Raw genomic sequence first — 5,676 nt, 5'->3', positions numbered from 1 at the left:
AAGTTTGGGCAGCCCTAACCCAGAAGGCCTACTGGTATGGAGAATATATGTGCAGATATTGTCAGCTGTCCGTCTCAGCTCTAACCCACGGTGACTGTCACTTTGGACAAGTCGTGGCTCTGAGTTCCAGCTTCTGTCTGTCATGTAAGCACTGGTGTATGGCCAGTGGCTAGTGAGTCACTGGTGGGGTGTGTATGGAGTGCCCTGAACTAGCACAGCCTGTGTTGATTCACCTGGATGCTGTGCAGGGCAGGACCAGTGGGGAGCTCTGTCAACTCCCTGAAGCCTTAGTTCTCCGAGGTTCGGTTTTTTCGTTTGGAAAGTGGGATTTAACACTGGGTAAGATTGCTATGAAAACCAAGTGAAGAATTGTGTTCGCAGCCGTCGCCGCGCCGCCGCCGCTCTCTAACGCCAGCGCCGCCTCTCGCTTGCCGACGTACAGCCTGAACCTGCTGGCCCGTGTCCTTTGGAGGCACACTGGGACACATCACCAGCACTGCTGGGCTTCATGTCTTTCTTTGGCTCACAGCCGAAGGAGAAGGGGGGTAAGTAAGGAGGTGCCCATACCATGGCTCGTACAAAGCAGACTGCCCGTAAATCCACCGGTGGTAAAGCACCCAGGAAACAACTGGCTACAAAAGCCGCTCGCAAGAGTGCGCCCTCTACTGGAGGGGTGAAGAAACCTCATCGTTACAGGCCTGGTACTGTGGCACTCCGTGAAATCAGACGCTATCAGAAATCCACTGAACTTCTGATCCGCAAACTCCCCTTCCAGCGTCTGGTGCGAGAAATTGCTCAGGATTTCAAAACAGAGTGCAGCTATTGGTGCTTTGCAGGAGGCAAGTGAGGCCTATCTGGTTGGCCTTTTTGAAGATACCAACTTGTGTGCTATCCATGCCAAACGTGTAACAATTATGCCAAAAGATATCCAGCTAGCACGCCGCATACGTGGAGAACGTGCTTAAGAGTCCACTATGAGGGGAAACATTTCATTCTCAAAAAAATTTTTTCCTCTTCTTCCTGTTATCAGTAGTTCTGAATGTTAGATATTTTTTCCATGGGGTCAAAAGGTACCTAAGTATATGATTGCGAGTGGAAAAATAGGGGCAGAAATCAGGTATTGGCAGTTTTCCATTTTCATTTGTGTGTGAATTTTTAATACAAATGCAAGATGTAAAGCATTAATGCAAGCAAAATGTTTCAGTGAACACATTTCAACAGTTCAACTTTATAAAAATTATAAATAAACCTGTTAAAATTTTCTGGACAATGCCAGCATTTGGATTTTTTTTAAATAAGTAAATTTCTTATTGACGGCAACTAAATGGTGTTTGTAGCATTTTTATCATACAGTAGATTCCATCATTCACTATACTTTTCTAACTGAGTTGTCCTACATGCAAGTACATGTTTTTAATGTTGTCTGTCCTCTGTGCTGTTCCTGTAAGTTTGCTATTAAAATACATTAAACTAAAAAAAAAAAAAGAAAACCAAGTGAAGAGATGCATAAACTTCCTCACATGTAGAAGGAAGTCAACCAACAACAGTTCCTCTGTCCCCTTAGGAGAGAGATTTGTTGGGGTGGGGAGGGGCAGTTATGCACATACAGGGTGTATCTGCTGACCGTAGGGCAGTTATGAACATACAGGGTGTATCTGCTGACCGCAGGGCAGTTATGCACATACAGGGTGTATCTGCTGACCGTAGGGCAGTTATGAACATACAGGGTGTATCTGCTGACCGTAGGGCAGTTATGAACATACAGGGTATATCTGCTGACCGTAGGGCAGTTATGAACATACAGGGTGTATCTGCTGACCGTATGCACTGACTTCTGGGAGTAGGAAGCCTGGAGTGATTATTGTTCATCTTGACAATAGATTAGGAACACTTCCACTCTGGGGCTATTCTGGGATTCAGGTAGGAACATGTTTGCCATCCCAGGCAGGCCTTGAGGGAGGCTCCTCTTTGATTGTGCCACAGGTCCCTGAATCGTCCCTGGTCACCTCTACAATAATCAGAGTGGGACTGGACGTTAAGTGAATGAGGCGTCAAATAAAAGCCTCATGAACGAAGAGAAAAGGTTCTATCCCTTTCCCTTCTGTTGCACCCAGGACACACCCCCACACAGACACTTCTGTCCCTCTATGCCTGCTGTCTAGATTTCGAGAATTTTCATTAGGCTCTGGGCAAGCTAATCCTTGGCAATGCAAAACTATTAGGTATATGCTCAAAAGGAAATCCATTTCATGCTAGTATTTGTGAACAAGTGATTTCCGGTCGCCTTTTCTGCCCAGTGGAGGCTGGAGACTGGGGAAGTGAGCGCTCAGCCTGGTCTCACCATGCCCTCCTGCGCAGCCGCTGTTTCCAGCAAGACTCCTAGGAGCCCAGACTTCCTGGCGGAGTCTCTTCCCAGTGCTAACTCTGAGCCGACTGAGCAGCTCCATGGTCACTGAGGCCCACTTAGTGGGATGATTCTGGATACTTGAGTTATGTCCACTATCCTGGACACATGCAGAAGGGTAATACAGACAACATGTCTTCAAAGAATGAGAGGGAGGTGGCACCTTTGACGGCGATACCCTCACTCGATCCTTCCCATCCCATGACAAGGTAGCCAAATGTTATTGCTAGTAAAAGGACATATGAAGAGTAAATTTTCTATCAATACTTATATCTTGACAATAATAAGCTGAGCCAAAAACTCCTGCTTGGTTTAGTACTACTCAGTATGCAGTACTTACTTAGCACTGGTGCTGATACATAGCGTTTAGTGCTTTTTCTCAGAGGACTTAGTATTAAGCCCCTACTTGGCACTAAGACCCGAGTAGGGATCCAGGGAGATGGCTTGTGGGTTAACAGTGTTTGTTGCTTTTCCAGGGTAACCAAGTTTGATTCTTAGCATCTATGTTAGGGTGGCTCACAATTGACAGTAACTCCAGCTCTAGAGGTAATCGATGTTTCTAGCGTCCACTGGCACCTACGCTTATGTGCATATACCCACACAGAGACACGGGCACAACTAATTAAAATATTTTTTAAAGATCTATTTAAATGCTTAGTAAGTCTAGATAGGTTAATGAATGGAGGCCTTCTGTTGGTCAGGGTTCTCAGAGAAATTGAACCAATAAGATAGATAAATAGATGGGTTGGTGGAATAGGCTCATGTAATTATGGAGCTAATAAATAGAATAGGATAGATAGTATATAGATAGATGGTTGATGGAATTGGTCTATGTAATTACAGTGTAGATAGATGAGCAGATATGTAGGTAGGTAGATGATAGAATTGTTCTGGTGGTGTGATTATGGAGGTAATAGTTAATTAGCAGACAGATAATTGACAGAAGCAGTTTCTGAGATTACAGATGTTGAGGAGTCCCAAGATAGGCACTGATTGGGAAGATAGGGGAAGCCAGCGGTGTGACTCTGTGTGCTTCCGAAGATGTAAAAACCAGGTCACAGCTGGTATGCCTCAGGATTTCTGTTATAAATATGTGAAGGCCTAACGATTTAGATTTCTGGTGTTCAAGGAAAAGGAGATACAGGTGTCTTAATTCTAGAAGAAAGAGGAAATTCTCCTTTCCTAAATTTTTGTTCACATGAACACTCAGCGGATGCATGGTACCTGCCAACATTGAATAAGGGCATGTTTTTTTGTTGACTTAGCTGATTGAGGCTAATGTCATTTTTCCTGGGAACACCTTTCAGACTTAGACAAAAATGATGCTAAGCTAGCTAGCTGTGCGTCTTTAGTACACTCAAGTTAACCCAAGAAAGTAAGCATCGCAGGGCTCTCGTCTCTTAGATAGCTGCTAAGATACTTTTCTCCACTTGTGCTGGGTAGACAAGAATTGATGGAATCACAAGCCTAGGGTTTGGCCTAGACATCAGCTAGACTGATACCTGTCAAAACATGATGCATTCTGGGCCATGTAGCCCAGCTGCTGAGGATGTGGAATAAATCATTCTCAATGCTGTGCTGGGCTAGAATGAGGTTGCCTAGCAACAGTGAGCACTCGTTGACCAAAATGACTGAAGGAACTTTTCTTGACCACAAGTTCTAGAAGAATTGGCCATCAGGGCCCTGACAACTGGCCTAAAACTCCAGGAAGTTCGATGATCCTCATAAACTCAACACAAGTTGAACGGATGGCTAAACATTTCCTCTCCCGTTTTTGGAGAACAGTTTTCGTAAGTGACATTTTGCCTCAAAGTCTTGTCCATCCATCAATCCGTGTCCATCCTTCTGTTGCCTTCCCAAGTCAGCGGTGCCCCTTCCCAGCCCACCTGGCACCAGATGTTCTGTCAGCCACCGCGGTGTGTCCCGGGTCCTCCGAGTGGCAGAATGCGAAATCTCAGGCGACGTTCACCTGGAAGCGCTTAGCCCTCAACAGCTGCAGCCCCTTGATTACCTTGCCTGCCTCGGCACCTCCAGGCCGCCACCGTATCAATTGCTTGTCAATTCAGTTTAGCAATGACTTTGACTGACTGGGATGAGGGGAGTGGAAGTGGGGTGTCGGCGAATGGTTAAAATTAATTGCTACATAGGAAAAAATGGAAAGATAATTATTCCTGCTTTCCTGTCACTGCTCGAGGGTAGATGACCTCATTAACTTGCAGCTTGTACACAATTCAATTACTAGGAGATGGGAAATACATTTTTAATTACCTCAGTGGCCTGCGTACCATTCATCTCCATTTGCATGGCTTTTAATTTTTTTTTAAACTGTTGTGCTTTGAAGAAGAGGCATCATCTCAGAAAGGTTGCCATAAAGGCCAGCTCCTTGCCCTTATTATTCTTGCTTAAGTTAGGATGGCAAATGTATGTGATTAACCCTTCCATGTCAGGGGAGCTGCAGGGAAGCCTTCGCTCTACTAATGTGTCTTTAATTAGCTGTGGTATTGAAAATTCCCAACTCCTAGTCAGAGGGAATTAAGGAGGATAAAATTGTATATTTGGTTTCCAATCACCGAGAGAAGAAATTAGAAGCTATGGAAATCAGGAGGGTGCGTCGATAGCAATTTCCATGCGGACCCCAAAGGAGAACTCTTCTGATCTTATTTTGATGTTTGTTGTTTCTCTGATTGAGTTCAATGAGAGACTCCATTATTTTTAGTGCATCCTTTGTTTTTGTTTGTTTGCTTTAATTCTGGCCTAAACTTGGAAAACTGCCTATGCTGTAAATAGTCTTGCCATTTTTAATAACAGCTCCTGTAAGTGACATTTGGTTTCAGAGTCTTGTCCATCCATCAGTCCTTATCCATCCATCTGCTGGCTTCCCGAGTCAGCGGTACCCACTCTTCCCGCGTGTGCAGAATCCCTGAGTGAGTGTTGGCTCTTACCGCTACCCCATCACCTGTGTTCTGGAATGTAATGGTCACCCTTCTGCACTTTGAATCACTCAACCCAAAATGCCCAGAGCCTGGACTCCCAAAGCCTCTGAAACACGGAGGATGGAACACTCTCTGGACAAGCAATCCGTATGGAACCTGCTCTACCACATACAGCCACAGAGCTCAGGACAGATTGCTTTCCCCCTATACCTTCAGTACCTGAAGAGTCAGGCGTTTTTACATGTAATGAATCTGACCTCTACATCTGGGGCTGGGGAGGAGTCCTATTTGCAGAGGAAGTTCATTTGTGTGTATGAACCCAACAGATATTCATCTATT

At 45.0% G+C, this 5,676-nt stretch overlaps 1 pseudogene; it reads left to right on the top strand.

Annotated features, from left to right (window-relative positions):
* Positions 1 to 424: 424 nt before the first annotated feature.
* Positions 425 to 1,262, top strand: LOC126504696 (histone H3.3A-like; annotated as a pseudogene).
* Positions 1,263 to 5,676: the final 4,414 nt, after the last annotated feature.

This window comes from Alexandromys fortis, unplaced genomic scaffold, assembly GCF_014885135.2.
Source record: "Alexandromys fortis isolate MF-2015 unplaced genomic scaffold, M_Fortis_MF-2015_v1.1 scaffold_12, whole genome shotgun sequence".
Taxonomy (NCBI): Eukaryota; Metazoa; Chordata; class Mammalia; order Rodentia; family Cricetidae; genus Alexandromys; species Alexandromys fortis.
Note: the sequence above shows the minus strand (reverse complement) of the source record. Positions and strands in the feature narration are given on the sequence as shown.